Here is a 20,210-nt window from a genome sequence, read left to right on the forward strand (position 1 = left end):
AAAACCTAAAAACCCCTGACCCCCCACCCCCTCCCCAAAACCAAAAACGCCCCACCCCCCCAACCCCACCCCAAAACCTAAAACCCCCTAACCCCCACCCCCTCCCCAAAACCAAAAACGCCCCACCCCCCCCAACCCCACCCCAAAACCTAAAACCCCTTAACCCCCCACCCCCTCCCCAAAACCAAAAACGCCCCACCCCCCAACCCAACCCCAAAACCTAAACCCACCACTTACCTTCGCCAACTCCCTTCTTTGTACCTTAACCACGCATGTTCGTTGTTCAGAACATACGTAGTTAAGGCACAAAAATACGAAGTCGTGGTTAAAAAAAGCGTTGTTACGCTTTCGTTAACCACGACTTTCGTAATAAAAAAGACGTAAAAAAGGATGTTTCCCGAAAAAAGATCAACAACTTTTGAGTTATTGGAAGATCAAGGACGAATTGTCTAATGATGGTGGAATTCTTTTACGAGGATCAAGACTTATGTGCCTGCAGATTTAAGGGGAAACATTGTGAATTTGGGACATGAAGGATATCAAGGAATGAGCAAGATTAAGGTAAGGATTTGACCTAGTTATTGGTGGCCAGGTATGGATTTGATGATTGAGAGACTGATTAGAGATTGCACAGATTGTTGCTATAGTGACAAGATAAATAAAGTGAGGACTCCACCTATGGTTTACAGAGATTTTCCATCTAGACCATGGAATGTGATTGCCGTTGACACAGTGGGACCGGTGCATTCTCAGGGAACTACCAATTATTTATTAGCACTAATTGACCAATTTTCTAGGTGGGCAGAAATAGGTATTGTTAGTAGTGTCGAAACAAGAAATATTACTGAATTTGTAAGTGAGGTGTTTAACCCGGAAGGTCTACCCAAAACGATTTTGACAGACAATGACCCTCAATTTGTATCATCAGAAATGAGAAATTTATTGCACATGCATGGAATCAGTCACAAGAAGTGTTCATTGTACCACCCTGAAGGGAATGGCACTATTGAAAGATTTAATAAGGATGTCAAGCAATGTATCGAGTTAGAGATGAGTGCGGGAAGGAGTTGGAAGGAAGGTTTGAAGATTTTTTTACAAGCATATAGGTTTTCTCCACATGTAACTACAAGGGAAGTTCCATTTGAAATATTCAGAGGGAGAAAACCTAACACAATATTGTCTCCAGGATGGTTACACTGGGGCAAGAGTGAAGGAGTGTCATGGGAGTCAATGAGATGGGGCAATGAGGAGAAGAAAAGTGTTGAGAAAAGGAAATGGAATTATGATTCCCTCAAGGATCCAAAGGGTGTGAATTGTAAGGTTGGAGATTTAGTATTGATAAAGAAACCTGTGTCGCCTAAAAATGAGTCTAAGTTCATGGGTCCACAAAGAGTTACTAAACCTTTCCGCAATACCATAAAGGTAGAAGACGGCAGGATCTGGAATCTTAATAGTGTTGTGAGTTTTTAAAAAAAGTGAAGAAGTGTAATCTGTTTTTCCTTTGTTATTTCAGTGTTTTTTAAGTTACGTTCTCACTGTATCCACATCTATTCTTTATTGTTGTATCTGTTTGTAAAAGAGGAAGATGTGTGGTATCTTGTAAATATTATCATCCTACTTTAGAGTAGGTTACGTTAGTGTTCTAATGACAGGGAAGGGAGAATGTGGAATGATGGCATGTTCCAGATTCTGGAAATTCTGCTGGACATCGGGGACAGTTGAGAGATGCTGGGAAGCTGGATTGATGGGTGAGATGCTCTCCAATAAAGGACTTGTTCAACTTTACTGAATCCTGCATCATTATTACACTAGGAAGCTACAAATATGCCAGGAAAGATATGGATTTTGACCAAGTCCAGCCCATGTCCCTAAAGTCAATGGCCCAATTTGGAATACTGGAAGTGTCTGTGGTGTTCAAGGAGTGAGTATAAGTAGGGTTGCATGTTGCAAATTGTGTATTTCAAGCTTTCGGTAGTTGTGTTGATATTATTTGTCATGCAGTGTACTACCTATTGCATGTCAGACAAGGCTGTGAGTCTGGACGGAAAGGCTAATGCCCTGTTTTATGTATATTGTTTGTTTATGTAAATGCGCATGTGCTTGTTGTTGAATGTCGAAGTTGTTATGACTTGTTGCGGTACTAGATCCCGGGTTTCTTGTTACCCCCACTTTTGGCCTGTTTGTGAGTATATGTCAGGGTGTTTTTACTGCCTCACTGGGATCCTGCTAGCCAGGGCCCCAGTGCTCATAGTGGAAACCCTATGTTGACAGTGTGTTTGATATGTGTCACTGGGATCCTGATAGCCAGGACCCCAGTGCTCATATGTTTGTGGCCTGTATGTGTTCCCTGTGTGGTGCCTAACTGTATCACTGAGGCTCTGCTAACCAGAACCTCAGTGTTTATGCTCTCTCTGCTTTTAAAATTGTCACTGCAGGCTAGTGATTAATTTTACCAATTCTGATTGGCACACTGGGACACCCTTATAATTCCCTAGAATATGGTACCTAGGTACCCAGGGTATTAGGGTTCCAGGAGATCCCTATGGGCTGCAGCATTTCTTTTGCCACCCATAGGGAGCTCAGACAATTATTACACAGGACTGCCACTGCAACCTGAGTGAAATAACGTCCACGTTATTTCACAGCCATTTTACACTGCACTTGAGTAACTTATAAGTCACCTATATGTCTAACCCTCACTTAGTGAAGGTTAGGTGCAAAGTTACTAAGGGGGTTATTACAACTTTGGAGGAGGTGTTAATCTGTCCCAAATGTGACTGATATACCACCAGCCGTATTACGAGTTCCATAGGATATAATGGACTCGTAATACGGCTGGTGGTATATCCGTCACTTTACTGTCACTTTTGGGACGGATTAACACCTCCTCCAAAGTTGTAATAACCCCCTAAGTGTGAGGGCACCCTGGCACTAGCCAAGGTGCCCCCACATTGTTCAGGGCAATTTCCCCGGACTTTGTGAGTGCCGGGATACCATTACACGCGTGAACTACATTTAGGTCAATACCTATGTGTAACTTCACAATGGTAACTCTGAACATGGTCATGTAACATGTCTAAGATCATGGAATTGTTCCCCCAATACCATTCTGGTATTGGGGGGACAATCCCATGCACCCCCGGGCTCCAGCATGGACCCGGGGTACAGCCAAACTAGCTCTCTGGGGTTTTCTCTGCAGCTACCGCTGCTGCCAACCCTCAGACAGGTTTCTGCCCCCCTGCGGTCTGGGCAGCCCAGTGCCAGGAAGGCAGAACAAAGGATTTCCTCTGAGAGAGGGTGTTACACCCTCTCCCTTTGGAAATAGGTGTTAAGGGCTGGGGAGGAGTAGCCTCCCCCACCCTCTGGAAATGCTTTGAAGGGCACAGATGGTGCCCTCCTTGCATAAGCCAGTCTACACCGGTTCAGGGAGCCCCCAGCCCCTGTTCTGGCGCGAAACTGGACAAAGGAAAGGGGAGTGACCACTCCCCTGTCCATCACCACTCCAGGGGTGGTGCCCAGAGCTCCTCCAGTGTGTCCCAGACCTCTGCCATCTTGAATGCAGAGGTGTGAGGGCACAATGGAGACCTCTGAGTGGGCAGTGCCAGCAGGTGACGTCAGAGACCCCTACTGATAGGCTCTTACCTGGTTAGGTAGCCAATCCTCCTCTGAGGGTTATTTAGGGTCTCTCCTGTGGGTTTCTCATCAGATAACGAATGCAAGAGCCCACCAGAATTCCTCTGCACTTCCCTCTTTGACTTCTGCCAAGGATCGACCGCTGACTGCTCCAGGACGCCTGCAAAACCGGCAACAAAGTAGCAAGAAGACTACCAGCAACATTGTAGCGCCTCATCCTGCCGGCTTTCTCGATTGTTTCCTGGTGGTGCATGCTCTGAGGGCTGTCTGCCTTCACCCTGCACTGGAAGCAAAGAAGAAATCTCCCATGGGTTGACGGAATCTTCCCCCTGCTAATGAAGGCACCAAACATCTGCATCGCCGGTCCTCTGGGTCCCCTCTCATCTTGAGGAGCATGGTCCCTGGAACACAGGATCTGGATCCAAGTGACCCCGACAGTCCAGTGGTCCTTCTGTCCAAATTTGGTGGAGGTAAGCCCTTGCCTCCCCATGCCAGACAGTAATCCTGTGTACTGCGTGAACTGCAGCTGTTAGGGCTTCTGTGCACTTTTGCAAGACTTCCTTCGTGCACAGCACAGCCCAGGCCCCCAGCACTCCGTCCTGCATTGCCCAACTCGCTGAGTTGGACTCCGACTTTGTGGGACCCTCTTTGTTGTGCTGAAATGACTGTCATGCTCAGATCTTCTGAACACCTGTTCAGGTGCTTCTGCGGGAGCTGCCTGCTTCTGCATGGGCTCTCTCTGTTGCTGAGTACCCCCTCTGTCTCCTCCTCCAAGGGGCGACCTCCTGGTCCTTCCTGGGCCCTGACAGCACCCAAAACCTTCAACCGCGACTCTTGCAGCTAGCAAGGCTTGTTTGCGTTCTTTCTGCGTGGAAACAACTCTGCATCCTCCAGAATCTTCGGCTTCTTCCACCCGGAGGCAGCCCTTTTGCACCTTCATTCAGGGTTTAGTTGGCTCCTGCCCCCCTGGAGACTTGCGTGACTCTTGGACTTGGTCCCCTTCCTTTGCAGGTCCTCAGGTCCAGGAATCCGTCTTCAGTGCTTTGCAGTCAGTTGTTGTCCTTGCAGAATCCCCTATCTCAACTTTACTGTCTTTCTGGGGTAGTAGGGTAACTTTACTCCTACTTTTCAGGGTCTTGCAGTGGGGTATCTTGGACACCCTTAGTGTTTTCTTACACTCCCAACGACCCTCTACACACTACACTAGACCTGGGGTCCATTCGTGGTTCGCATTCCACTTTTGGAGTATATGGTTTGTGTTGCCCCTAGGCCTATTTTCTCCTATTGCATTCTATTGTGTTCTACAGTGTTTGCACTACTTTTCTAAGTGTTTTACTTACCTGGTTTTGGTCTGTGTTTATATTTTGTGTATATTACTTACCTCCTAAGGGAGTATATCCTCTGAGATACTTTTGGCATATTGTCACTAAAATAAAGTACCTTTATTTTTAGTAACTCTGAGTATTGTGTTCTTGTGATATAGTGCTATATGATATAAGTGGTATAGTAGGAGTTTTGTATGTCTCCTAGTTCAGCCTTAGCTGCTCTGCTATAGCTACCTCTATCAGCCTAAGCTGCTAGAACACTACTAATCTACTAATAAGGGATAACTGGACCTGGCACAAGGTGTAAGTACCATCAGGTACCCACTATAAGCCAGGCCAGCCTCCTACAGGGATGAATAATAAGTATATTATAATTCACTCATCCACTATATGAGCTGCAAGTGTGGTAGGGTGAAACCAGCAGTAGGCAAAGTGTGCCTGCGCACAGAAACAAAATATTTTAAAGCCTGGGACCTCCTGTATGCTCTCAGCATATTGTTTAAATAGTGTTCTCCATTTAGTTCTAGTTGGTTTCCTCCCCATACTAACCTGGGGGAGAGGGTGTGGCATTAGGGCCACAGCTGTCGACTTTAGAACTGGGAAGCAAGGTTCGAGTCTTGGTGTCGGCTCAATATCCTGTGATATTTGGCAAATAAACCAATCTCCCTGTGTCTAACAAAAAATGAACGTAATGTAACTGATTTTCATGTGAAGCACTCCAATATCTCTGGGGTAAGTTAACACTACATAAAACTGCAAAAAACAAAACCCTGCTGAGGTCAGACTTTAAAGTTACAAAGAACTGGTGGGTTGTGAACATAAGAATATTTTGGAAGAGGTATAGACATTTTTGAAAGATTACCAATTTTATCAAGGCAACCCTTACCACCATTATCAGAAGAAACCTAGTCTACCTGGTTTGTGAGATTCAATGCAGCCACCCCATTATTGCTCATTAAGATTTTACCCACCTCCCTGTGAATCTTAATTCCCAAGTATTTCCTGGAATCTGGTTACCAAGCCAGTGGGTACTCTAGCTGCTCCTAGCACATTTTCCACCGTCAATGGGAACAACAACGATTTGTCCCAGTTAATACTGAGCCTCAAGATCCCTCCAAAGTGCAGGAATACGCTGATCAGAGGTGAGAGGTTAACTACAGGGTCTCTGACAAATACCAGAACATGGTCCGTATACAGGGATACCAGTAAACAATGAGAAGTTGAGTTTAACCCCCTCTAGGCATGATGTTGCCGGAGTCTACAAACCAGTGGCTCCATTCTATGGGCAAATATAAGGGGGAATCGGGGGCATTCCTGTCTGGAGCCACAACACATCTCTATAGGCTGAGATGGTGCATTATTTTTAAATAGTCTTGATGAAAGTTGTGTATATAATAGTCACAACTAGGTTATACATATATATTCCACTCTCAATCCCATCCGTTCTAGCACCCTGAACATGTACTGCCACTCAGTGGAGATAAATGCTTTAAATGCGTCTAAAAACTCAGTAACATCCTGCATCTTGGGAACTAGTTGATAGAACATAGCAAACAATGTTCACAAGTTGTATGACGCTGAGCATCCAAGTACACACCCAGCAATACCAATGGTAAAATTAGGGGCATTAGCTTTCCCACTAATATCTTAGTACCAAATGTAGCTTTCAGGTGGACAGGTTACTCCATTACAACGGTGATGGATATCCCATCCACTGAAATCTAAATCCCATAAGAAATAATAGGATTTTAATTTCGGCAGATGAGATATCCATCTCGGTTGTGACAGAGTAACCCCTCCGTTGAGATCTAAATCAGACCCTTATCTAGAATATTTTTTTCTGAGTAATCATGGCGAGAGAGTGGTACGATGAGCAATATGATGCTTCTTCCCTGGCTTGAGGAGTGTTATTAATAAAGCTTCTTTCATGGTGGAAGAAGATATCGCTGTTGCCCTTGCCCTCTCACATGTCAATGACTTTCTCTTCTGTTGCTTTTCATGAGTATAACTTTGTGTTGAAGTGCGTAAATTCTAGCAAGATAGCAGCAGTGTCCACCATGCCCAAGTAACTCTTTGTGGACTCATGAACTCATACTCATTTTTAGACTGCACATGTTTTTTTTATCAACATTTCCACCACCCCCAGTGATGTATTGGTACTTTGAATTATTCCAGCCAGTCTTCTACTGGGTCTCACACTTGCTCCATATTTACACGCTGTAGCATATTCTCCCAGATATCCTATCTTGCTTTGCTGTGGAGTCCTTTTTAAATTTTAATATCCATGTATCCTGTTGATTTAGAGTAGTTTTAGGTTGACCTAGGTTTACTGTACGTGATTTCAGTATTCCTGCATGTTTAGTGATGCATACATCCCTGATATAAGCCTTGAAGTCTTCCCACAGCACCCTAGCATATAGGCCTGATGTGGCATTTACCCTAAAATATTCTATGATCACTTTGCAGATTTGTTTGCTGAACACTTGATCTTATAGCACTTCTGAAGGGAAGCACCATGATCTGTGTTGAGCGCTGACATCTGGGATGTGTATGTGCTCTCCCCTCACCCCCCCCAGCGCCTTGAGACCCTTGCGGGTGAGTAGTTGTGCTCAACAAGCACCTGATTGATTTATTGATTGATTGATATGTAATACAAACTGGAGCATGATCCAAAAGTGTGCGAGCAAGGTATCCAACCATAGAGACCCAGTTACTTATGCTCTTTGAAAACCATCATAAGTCTAGTTTAGAGAAATTATTGTGTCCAATGGGGTGGCAGGTATAGTCCTGTTTGCCTGGAAAAAGGGCACATCACACATCTAATAGACCAACTTATTGTATTATTTGTAATAGTTTGTTGCCCACAGATCAAATAATACCCTGCAGTCTAGAGTGTCTGTCGAAAGTGGGGTTCAATCGGAGGTTAAAATATCCCCCCAAGCGAGTGAACTCTGTGCTAAGATCATCGGTCTAATAGGTAGGGTCTCAAAGAAGGCAAGTGACTCAATATACAGAGCACATATATTGACCAATGTAATGATCTTTCGCTGAAGTTTAAATTTCAGTGTCAAGTATCGACCGTCTGGGTCAGCCACTACCTTGGTCGATACAAAGGGAATGCCCTTTTTATTATTATTATAGCTAAGGGTCTTTCATATTATAAGAGACAACATGGAGATATGCCACTCATCTACAAGCAAATCGCTGTTCCTCTTGTCTAGGGAGGTGTGTCTCCTCTATCATGGCAATTAAGGACATGGTAGCAATCCGGGAATGCAACTACCGGGCTCATTTTTCAGAGGATGTGCAACTCAAGTACATGCCAGGTTACAGTGCTAATCTGTGTTTTATCAGTATGCATGGTCACACCATTTCAGCCGAAAGCGCATGTTAAGTGCATATCTTATTTATGGGTCAGTTTCAGACCCATGACATCAACATGAATAATCCTTGCTTGAACAAAGCTTATCTCCCTCCCTCCCCCCCCACACATAAATTCCCAATCCACTCATGAGTCTAGTCCTTCCTGTTTTAAAGCCCAACTCATTGGTCAAATTCAAACTAGTTAAGTGGGTTGTTAACCCATGAGCTCACCAGTAGGCCAAACCCATGGTTCACTGCACTATACGTTCATCAAAAGAGCCATTAGTATATATGTTACCCTGTCCAGGCTCTATATCTCTTGCCTTAGGTTGGTCCCATCTTCTGGCTACTACTATGTTAGCTTCTGGACTGGTCAGTGTCCATTTTTCCCTCTCCATCCTCAGCACCATAGGGCATATTTATAGGCCCCTACCGCCATACGAGCGTCACATTTTTCGTGACCCTCCTGTGGCGCTAAGCACTGCTCTGTATTTACAAGGTGGCGTCACCCTGTAAAGATGGCCCCTTCCCACACAGTACTGTGAGTAGAAGGGGCATGCAATGGGTGCTGCTGCCGGTGGCCACAGCAACACCCATTGCATTTTGATGCTGCCTCAGATTTATGAAATTTTGTAAACCTGAGGCAGCGCCAAAATCTAACGCCACCCCAAGGGTAGCATTAGCAAGGTGCAACGAGGAGGAATACTTTGATTCCTCCTTGTTTTTTGCTTTTTCAATGCGTGATGCATTCTGCAGCATGCACGGAAAGAGCAAAATGGCAGAAATTATTGTTTATGTGCGGGAAGGTGTTCCTTCCTGCACATAAACAATCATTTGAAAATGACGCTTTGGCACTTCTGTGTGTGCTGCGTTCTGCAGCACACACAGAAGTGCCAAAACGCCATTAGTGATTGTTTATGTGCGGGAAGGGACACCTTCCCACACATAAACAATCACACCCCTCAACGCAGACATCCTTGCACAATGGGGCAAGGATGCCTGCGTTGGCAGCTGAATTTAGCGCCAGCACAGGGGCCAACACAGGGGTGCAGCATATTCACTTAAATACAGCGCATCCCTGTGATTCTAAAGTGATGCGACGCTGCCAATTTTGGCCCAGCACCGTGCTGCGCCACTTTTCCATAAATCTGGCCCTATGTCTCTACCGCTAAAACTCAACAGGCAAACTGTTTTGGGATGTGGCAGAGCTCCCCGTGGAGGTTGTTGCTGTAGAGCTTGGTGACCGAGCTCCGATAGAAACTTTGATGAGATTGCCTCCTTGCTAAACAATGCGATCAACAGCGTCTCCACACAAATCTCCACCGGGTCTCCTGCTGCTGTTTCTGGGTCTACGACATGCAAAGGTTATTTCTTCAGGAGCGTACTCTATGTCTTCTTTCTTGGGTCAAACAGCTGCAGTGTCTTTTCTAGTGACTATGGGGGTCATTATGAACATGGCGGTCCGGGCCACCATGCAGGTAATTACCGCCACCGGCATGGTGGCCCAGACCGCCATATAATGGACATGGCAAAACCGCCACTGGTGTAACTCCACCACCGCCAGGTTTCTGCCGCCAGGCACCCTGGCGATGGCAGAGTTACATATCTGACAGGGCAGCACTGCAAGCAGCGCTGCCCACCGGATATTTCCACCAGCCTTTCCCTGGCGGTTCACCCTGCCACGGGAATGCTGGCGGAATGGGTGCTTTGGGGCCCCCCTGGGGCCCCCTGCACTGCCCATGCACTTGGCATGGGCAGTGGAGGGGCCCCCATGCACAGCCCTATCGTGCAGGTCACTGCCCGATATATGGGCAGTGATATGCGCGACGGGTGCTTCTGCACCCGCCGCACTGCTACATTGCCACCAGTTCCATGTGGAGCCGGCGTCAATGTACAGGCCCTGCATTTCGCTGGGCCGGCTGGCGGAAACACTGTTTCCGCCAGCTGGCCCAGTGGAATGATCATTATGTGGCCGGTGGGGTCTTCAACGCGCTGGCAGTCTTTTGTAGACCGCCAGCGCCGAACTCAGCGGGTTTTCCCGCTGAGTTCATAATGAGGGCCTATATTTTTTGTGGATGTGGGCAATCTGTCTTCGTTATCTAAGATATGGCACTCTATCATGTCAATTCCTTTAGCTTATTTGTCCAGTCCATCTTTCATAATGTCCACTCTTATTGCCAGTACATCTATCTTTGAGTCAATTGACTTTAAGCTCTGTTGCATATAAAGGAGGGTAGGCTTCATGCCTTTGCCACTGCCTGAGGCGATGGTATAATTCTTTTCTACTTCTGGTCATTTATTCTCTTCATTAGCTCTAGACAGCTTTTACTAACTGAACACCAACTTGGCCTGTTTGCTGTTGTGCTCCACCATGGTAGAGTCAGCGCCTTCCACTGACTTCTTCATTAAGCGAGGAGCATAGTGTCAGCTTCGGTAGTGAATTGCCGCAGACCCAAATGCCACAGGGTGGGGCCCTCTTGCTCCCTTTCTAGGGTGTCACTTTGGACCTCTGCCACTTATTTTATGCTCTAAATAGTCACAATGCTGTATGGAGTTAAACAATTCTGTGCACCACCCAGATATGCCACTTCAGTCTCTTACCTTACTTCAAACCGCTATCCTTATTTCACAGTGAACTCGTTACACTCCCTTGTGGGGTCACCTGCAACAAGGTGGGGTGTTCTCTTACAACACGTGATAGCACCAGCTCTCTTCTCTGTAATGCTGGGGTTTCAGTCTCAGTACTTTTTACATCATGTATTGCTCCCCCACACCACAGTACCCTTAATCCCTTGTACAAGACCTGCCTAGGCTTGTCTTGTCCACCTCCACAGTGTTTTCCCCTATTCCAAGGCGGAGGCCTCCTGTTATTCAGAGGTGTTTCAATGGTCAGCCAAACCTGGGCCTCAGTAAAACTACTGAGGTGATTCTTCTCGATCAGCAGTCCCTGGTTTGCCCTTCACGCCAAGTGTGAGCAGCCTCTCCGCACCCCTATCTTCTTACTCTTAGGCCTTTATACGCGGTCCACCCTCTCCCAGTGCCGCGTGTGGGTCACACCTCTGCTCTCAACCAGGGCCATGGCTGTCTTCCTCGCTGCCTTTAAGCCCCAACACTCCAGAGTTCTTCCATTAACTAGGCCCTAAAGGTCTTGGACCTTGACCAAGTCTCCGTGTATTTCCCCCGCCAAGGCTGCAGGTCCTGTTTGCCATCACAGGTAGCCTAGTACCAGCGTTCTTTAATTTCGCCGCCACCCACCACTGATGCCAGTAATCAGGTTCAGGTTGTTTGCCCAATGCTTGCAGTTCTGTCTCATGCACCAGTCTTTTTTTTGGACGGCGATGTGGATGGATTGCATTGCTTTTTCACTCTGTGTTACAGAGGCCAACATACTTGGTTCGTAGCTCTCTGGCACCACCCCAAACGTTTTAAAAGCTAAAGAAAATATGGACCTTTTTAACTGTGTAACTGTTGGGAGTATATCCAGAGTGGATGGAAGCTAACTTGGAAAGACTGGATCGTGAGTGCATTCGATGGTTATTGAGCCCTTGCAGATGTGTCTCCAAGATATAGGACCACACACTACAACCAGGCATCGGTATCTGATGCATATATTTACTGGAAGTCATTGAGGCTCATTGAAGTTTCTCATGTTTCGATCAAACTTTGAGGCAATATGGGCCTTCTAGAGTTCTGTAATGTGGACTCTCTTACAGAGCATGAGGCCTGACAGCAGAATCTTACATTGCAACTGTGTGTTGTAATTTGGGCAGATATCATCCCTCCAGGACCAAATTAATTGAGTTTGGGCCAGACCAGTCCATAAACTGTAAATTAGGACCATGGCCAAAGCTAATTAGCAGTTACAAACCCTGCAGTTCATTAAATCACAGTTTGTGACTGCTAAGTATCTTTTTAGTATGTATTGAACCCACTATGCGATTTGGTAAGCGCTTACCAAATTGCAAAATGAGTTTAGAAATCCATGCCAAATCGCAATTTGGAAGGGATGTGTTTAGGAGTCCCTTCCAAATTCTGATTCGGAATACTATGTATCAATGGTTTGCAACCACAATTTCACTCACAAATGATGGATAGGTTACCGGCTACTCAAAAGAGGTGGTAACCCATTCACTTTTTTAAATGCAGCCCTGTTTTCTTTAACAAAAACTGGCTGTATTTAAAAATCAATACTTTATTTAAATAGAATCACAGACATGCTGGCCTGCCGACCCCATTAGGCCACCATCCCTGTGATGGCATCCAATCAGAGTGTGTCACAATTTGCAGCCTATCTCATAAATAGTAACTTTAAAAGGTGATTTTGCAAACTGATCTGGTTTGCAAAATCTTAATTAATTTGCATAAAGTTGGTGTGCAATTTGAGACCATTTTTTATCCTAGTTTTCTCTTAGGAGAATCTCCATTGAAATCATAAGCACTGCATAGTTCCATCCACATGCGGGAACCCCAGATCACTTTCAAAGTAACATTTTTACAGTATATTTGGCCTACTTCGAAAAAGCCGGGAGGTACATCTGACAAAAATGTAAAATTAGCAACTTTAAGAAAGGCTATATTGTTAATTCCATGAATTTACTTTAAAGGATGGAAAAAACATACAGTATTTAAAAATCTCTAAAAATAAGCAAAAAGTGGCCTTTTGAAAGATCCTTCACAAATCCTAGTCTTTTTGCTTTCCTTTAAAGTGAATGATAGGGATGGATATGGCAATGTAACTACACATCCTTCTGCGTTGAAACAATCAGAATGGAATACTGCACCTTTAAGGGAACCCTGAGCTCCAGTGTCCCATCATGCCCTGCAGGAGGCTGTTTGGTATTGTAGGTGAGGATTGGGGGCATGAATATTTATATGTTCATGCCAAAAAACCATCACTTTCAATAAATGACTCTCAATGCAGTGATACAATTGGATGCGCAAAGGTGAATCACTTGTTAAAGCAGTATACTTTTTTTAATTTTGTAGACGTATCATATTGTTATATAATAGTTGTCCCAAAATTTCCATGCCAGATGTTGTCATCACTCAGCTTGTGCCTGGGCTCTTAAGTCTTAAAGCCAAGACTTGCCTTGGCTCAGCATTCCCTGTTAATTTGTTGGCTCATCCACCTCTGTTACAGTACTGTGTATAGCAGTTACTCAAGTTCCTCTTCTCTCAGTATCTTGCACTGGGGGGGCAACATCTTGTTTTCTGAGATTCTGGCTGGTTTCTATGGGTCTCAGAAGGATAACAGTTTCTACATCTGTTTCTTTTAAGGGAGAATTCTTCACTACCTACTCCTAGAAGTTGTTTTAAAATTGCATGAGCATATTTAGCATAAAATGACAACAACCACAATCACATAACTCATTTTCTCAGTTCCAGCACCCTGTCCTATGTAAGTCTGTGTTCTTTACCAACCACCATCGTCTGTCCTCCGTCTGTCAGACTGAAGACGACCATTACTCTGACTGTCTCTTCAGAAGCCACGCAGCAGCATAACTTATATTTTCACCTCCGCTGTCAGAAGGCAGCCAGGCCTGAATGATGCATTCTGCATTTACAAAAGTGAGCATGCACACTGCTCAGCCATTCAGTGAGTGCACAATAAGACCGTTGCATTGACCCCACCGGTGTTTTCAGTGATTTCTGCTGCTCTGAGCCTGGCTTCTACAGATGAGGGAGCAGCACGGAGTTAACAGCAAGGTCTGTGGCCCTTGCAGGTAGTGTTGCTGGAACAATCTTCAGCACCACTGTTACATCACTGAACCCATAGAATTTCTGAAAAACCCAAGCATCACACAATGAACAAGTCTTGCAAAGGAGACATGCCCATTCATCAGGAGAGCTGTAAGGCTGTAGCTGGTGTTGCATTTAGAAGCACACTGTCACATATATTTTACTAAAGCATGGTGTGGTGGAACACTGTCATTTACAGACAGCAAAAGACCATTAGATTTGCACAGATATACAGTTTTACTGATAAAACTATACAGCACACGAATGGTAATGTGTGGAAATTTGGTTCCAGCGAATATAAGTCATTTGAACATCAGCAAGTAAAGGGTCTTGATTTGTTTTGTTCCTATTAAAATCTTTGTTTTCATCACACTTCAGAATTAGAAAAAAAATACTTAAATTGCTCTTTGCTAACTGTTCATTTATTTTGAAATATTGAAATACCTTTGATTTATAGGTATTTATATTTTGTTGAGTATTAGAAGAAAACAACTTCCTACAGCCTTTCCTTTCACTCCTGCAAGATTGTCACATAGTTCACTTTACAAATTCCCAACACTTTGCAGTCAGAGAAAGAAAAGTAAACACTTGTGTCAGTGCTAGAAGAATAAACAGCAAATTATCAGAAGACTAGACTGACATTTGACCTCTGCCTTTGAATGCACAAAAATGTGACAAGATAAAAACAAAAGTTAAATACATCTTTCATGCTCATTCAATTTCAGAGCTCCAGCATTGTTATTTTGAGGGTCATACAGCACCTCCCACGCCCTGGCTTACAGTGGCTATGTTAGTAGGTGCCCTCTCTGTGCTCAAGGAGTTGTTGTAGTTGGGCATTCCCACCTCTGGACCCCAGTGCATTGCACCAGCTACACCACTGGTAGCTATACCTCTGGCTCATGAGTTCAATAGAGATTCTCCTGAGCGAGAAATAGAAGTATAGGTAAGAAACCTTTCCTTCTCTCTCAGGGAATCTCAAGTGATAATCGTTAGCACTGACTAGAAAGCTAGCTCTTCCCCCAAAAAAAGACCTGCCAATGAAGAGACAAAGTATGATACTTTGGCATCTGCTCTTGCTTCTGAATAAAAGACAACCGTGTCTTGTAAAGCTGCAAACAGACCTCCAAGTTGCAGCTATGCAGATCTTAGAGACTGGAATATTTCTATGTAATGCAGCAGTAGCCACTCTACTTCCTGTGGAGTGGGCTTTAGGTTTCCCAAGTAAGGCTTTGTTGACTGTCTGGTAACTCAGGATTATGCAGGAGACATTCCATCTAAAGAAGGATTGTTTAGAAGTGGCAAATCCTGTTTGAAAAAGGCCAAATAGTTGTTTTGACTTCCTCAAAGGTTTAGTTTTAACCAGATAAAACTGGACGCAAGGCAATGCAAGGGCTTAAGTGATATTTACTAAGCCAAACAAAGTCACCAAGCATGTCTCTGCATGGCTCAGTAAATCTGAAGCAGTGGTCTTCAAACTTTTTAAAGCCACCCCTCCTCCCCACCCCCCCTCCCCGAGGGCCCCCCATCTGAATTTTTCACAATTCATCGAATAAGTTGGCAATGTTTAAATATGTCTAGTGGTATTTAAACACTACAGTTAAGTTATGTTTTGAAGATGCAATGAAATACATAATACCAAACATACTTTTCTGGTCAGACAGGCCTTACCTCAGGTGTAAAAGTGTCCACAGTGTGATTATTAGGGGTGGGGTGGGGGTTTTCAAGAGCATTTGGAGTCTCTTTCCTTCTGACACACATTCCCAGGTGGATATAAATGGCAAAACATATCAGCAGTGGCCCATTACAAAGCAATTTACTGCTGCTCATTGTTTTCAGCTTAAACAAAGCCCTGTTATCAGCATGATACTTATTTTGGCTAGAGCCTGGCTCCCCCCGTGGGATCATTTGAGGCCCCCCAAAGGGGGGCCATCCCCCAGTTTGAAGACCCCTGATCTAGAAGGGCAAACCGCTTCCTTGTGTTATTCTGCTTTGGGATGGTGTTCCATGAGAAGAGTGTGGGCATTCCGACACATCCACTCATCAATTTTAGTGCATTCCCAAATTTAGTAAGGGTATTAAGCCTGGGAATGCGCAAAAATGCTACAGCATCCCAACAGAGGCGTAACAAGGAGAAATATGTTAGCTTGTTAGCTCGTCTTTCTAATTGTGCTGCATTCTGGAGCACACATAGAAAGAGAAAAATGCTTCTGCTGATTGTTTTTGTGCAGGAAGGAAGCTTCCTGCACAAAAGCCATGCAGCCTGTAACTCAGGCACCCTTGCATCGCAGCGCTAGGCAGCACTCAGTGCGCCAGAGAGCGAGCAGGAATGCGCCATTTATTGGTAAATATGGTGCATTTGTGCACACTCCATTTGGCACAGCACAGCAAGTTGTCTTGCTGTGCTCCATTGCTTCTAATGATAGTAAATCTGGCCCTTTGTTTTTTGCTGTTGTTTTTAATGTACACAGGTGCTGTCACTCTATAACCTTTCATGTTAATTTATTGTTATACTTTTGTAAGCATTTTTACTATCTTAGGGTGTTTTAAGTTTTGAAAACTGCCTTAATCTTGTAAAACAGGAAGTGAGAGGAAGTCAAGGCCTAGTGCATAGATCCACAGTAGCAGAAGAGATGAAAAATAGAAGTTTGCATTTTTCAATTGATGGAAAGTGGATCACAATTTAACTTGCCTGTTGTAAGGTGACCACTGCACCTTATGCAGTTTTCTGGTGTCATTTCCAGTTTACAAAGATGAAAGAAGTTTACACAATGGAAGAAAGTGAAATAAGAAAATGTCACCAAAAAAGGTTAAATCAAGGTAAAGGGGGCGGGGGATTGCCTGGTAAACATGGCAGACGTTAGAGCCAATAATAAGAACACATTTTATGCTTGAGAACATATTATGTCATTTGTCTTGAAAAATTGTTTGTTGAATGGGTGATTTGAAGGGCTTTACTGATAGTTTATCAATCAAACATTCGGTATTTGTATAGTGTGGCTTGTTACCCAGGCAGGTATCTAGGCGCCTTATACTGTAAAATATAGGGGCATATTTAAGAGCCCCTTTTGCCACGGAAAGTCACGTTTTGTGATGCTCCGGTGGCGCAAAGCCCTGTGCCATATTTACAAGGTGGCGTTAAGCCACTTTTTGTGGCTTAACGCCACCTTGTAAATACGGCCCCTTGACACGCAACACTTTTCGTGGAAGGGGAGTGCAATGGGTGTTGCTGTGAGCGTGCCACAGCAACACCCATTGCATTTTGATGCTGCTTCAGATTTACGAGTTTTGTAAACCCGAGGTAGTGCCAAAATCTCACGCCACCCCAGGGGGAATACTTTTATTCCTCATCGTTTTTTGCTTTTTCTATGTGTGCTGCATTCTGCAGTATGCATAGTAATAGCAAAATGGCAGAAATTATTGTTTATGTGCAAGAAGGTGTCCCTTCCTGCACATAAACAATCATTTCAAGATGACGCTTTGGCACTTCTGTGTGTGCTGCATTCTATAGCACACACAGAACTGCCTAATCACCATTTTGATTGTTTATGCGCCGGAAGGGAACCCTTCCCGCACATAAACAATCAAACCCCTCAACGCATACATCCTTGCACGATGGTGCAAGGATGCTTGCGTTGGCGCTAGGCAGCTCAAATTAGCGCCAGCGCAGGGGGAAACACAGGGGTGCGTCGTATTCTAAAAAATATGGCGCATCCCTGCATTTCTAAATTGACGCAGCGCGGTGCTACCAATTTTGGTACAGCACCGCGCTGTGACACTTTTTAGTAAATCTGGCCCATAGTGCGTGCCCTTATGGTCTTCGGATCTTTGTCTTTGCATACCTCTGGATCAGTCCCCATTCTAGTTTCATGTGTCTCACATCTTAAATAGGCTTAAAATGTGATTATGAGTGCATTCTGTTTTTTTGCAGTTCACAATAAAATAGTTATTTCTTCTTCTCTTTCCAGTATACGCCTTGAGGTGAAGATTGAGCTTCGTGGCCACCTGCAGAACATGGATCAGACCTGAGCACCAGTATGCCATCTAGGAAACTCACCAGCTGCTTATGTGGTGTGACAAGCTGACCTGGGTGGAGAACTATGTTCACTTGACTCCATTCCCACTCGTGCGCATCACCTCAATCACCTCATTCAGACTCTTACCTTTGGGATCTGGGTTGCACAACCAGGAGACTCCCCTCCTCAATCAGGGCAGAAGGACCACTGACACGGAACACCCAAACAGCACACAAATATTCACCAACAGCTCAGAGAGGGGAGCGAGGCCTGAGAGGCACACAAGGGGGACAGTCTGTTGTTTGTTTGGTTGCTACCAGGATGGAGAGGCGTCGGGCCCAGCAGTAAAATATTAAACGGGTCATTTATCCTGTTTCCTTAGCAGAATTTGATTGCACTGGGAGTTGTACAATCCAGCTCTGTGCTTTCACAGCCAGAACTGAAGAGCAGCGGCCATAAGCAAAGGAAAAGTGCCAGAGACCCAGATGCACCTTGCCCTGGTGGGGGCTGGGGGTAGTTTTGCTGGCAGCTGTGTTGACATCTGACCGGCCACTCATCCTACAAAGGAGGTTCTTTCAATGCCCCCTCCCCGCTCTTTTTTCAACTTCAAAACACTTCATTTTTATAATAGTTATAGCACACGTTTAGACAAAGAATATAAATCTAGAAATGTAAAAAAAACGATCGTAGTAAACTATAGTTTAGTATTGGTTGTAAGAACGCACAATAAGGAAAAATCTAAGGTTTAAATATACTAGAAATCTGTGAAGACCCATCAACTCCAAATGCAACTTTAGTGAAGTACACCAATATTAATGTAAACTGAACACCCTAATAATGCGTGTCTCTTGAAAGTAGCACCATATTGAGTGACCCTAAATTTGAAAAAAACCTTCCATGTTTCTACTAGATTGGCTTTATCCAAAACCTATTAAAAAAAAATCCAGCTCTGTAAAACATCTTTTTTGTACCAGAACACCAGTGTAGCCATAGTTGATTGACGTCCTTTTCTATCTGTGACCATTTAAATCATCATTAAAAGGTTTTCTTTCAAGAGTACTATTTGTATTTAGAATTAAACTTATCCTGCTGTTGATATCCGTCCAGCATCCCAATGCTTCACAGCGATGTCCCATTATGTGTCAGTAATGGTTTTGCACCGCTATATCGTGGGATCAATGTCAAACTGCTGAGATATCGTACCCACAATATCGATTTTGACCATATCTTTAAGGTAAGTAGATGTGGAGTCATGAATACTAAATTTGTACTCAATTATGCATACTTACCTTGGTGGGATGTCGGAAGTTGACACTGTGGATAAGATATTTTGGCAGGGAATTATTAACCACACTATATTGTGATATACAACGTCCTTGGCACCTTCATCATCTAAAAGACCCAGGGCCATACATACAAGGCCCCGTGGCGCAGGGTAGCGCGGCAAGGCACTTGCTGCGCAACCCTGCACCACTGGAAAGGGCAGAAATGCATCCTATGTACACGATATGGTGCATTTCTGTCCTCTCCCCCTGTGCTGGCGCAGAACTTGCTGCCACGCGGCAGCGCAGCACCCTTGTACATGTGTTGGGATGCTTGCATTGCAATTTAGCACCAGTAGCCCCAGCAGCGCTTACAAACCAGCGCAAACGACACCATGTGGTGTGCAAGAACGTGCAGCCACTCAAGTTGATTTTGCTGTTGCTCGAGTAGAAAATCTTCTTGAGTGGCAGCAAATCTACTCAAACAGCAGCCCTCTCACCGTGATGGCTGCAAATGCACGCATTAGAAAATGGCGCCAGGGGATGCAGATCTTCCTCACACTCACATTTCTGGCAGTTCACAGGAAACAATTCCACCATGCAATGACTGGCAGAATTTGGTCAGAACTCTGCATTATAAGAGTAACGTCAAGTTGCCAATTATGCCAGTTTTACTCTATGGCCTACAAAACTCCATACTGGCACCCTGATGGCATTCTACCCACTGCAGAATGTTTCATCAATGATCTGAAAAAATATTAACACCTCACCCCCATCCAGTAAGAACGCCATTAGCTCCACTTGCCTGCCCATATCATCTTTAAAACCAACAGCATCATTTAGAAAGCCATCACAACCAGCACCCAACTTATCTA

General features: G+C 44.5%; 1 long non-coding RNA gene across 1 annotated transcript in view; it reads left to right on the forward strand.

Annotated features, from left to right (window-relative positions):
* The window catches only part of LOC138296837 (uncharacterized), a 353,901-nt gene extending 334,769 nt beyond the window's left edge, over positions 1 to 19,132 (forward strand). Inside the window, exon 2 of the long non-coding RNA XR_011203908.1 lies at positions 18,026 to 19,132. This is a non-coding gene — a long non-coding RNA (uncharacterized lncRNA). The remainder of the gene's footprint in view (positions 1 to 18,025) is intronic.
* The last annotated feature ends 1,078 nt before the right edge of the window (positions 19,133 to 20,210 follow it).

This window comes from Pleurodeles waltl, chromosome 5 (assembly GCF_031143425.1).
Source record: "Pleurodeles waltl isolate 20211129_DDA chromosome 5, aPleWal1.hap1.20221129, whole genome shotgun sequence".
Lineage (NCBI taxonomy): Eukaryota > Metazoa > Chordata > Amphibia > Caudata > Salamandridae > Pleurodeles > Pleurodeles waltl.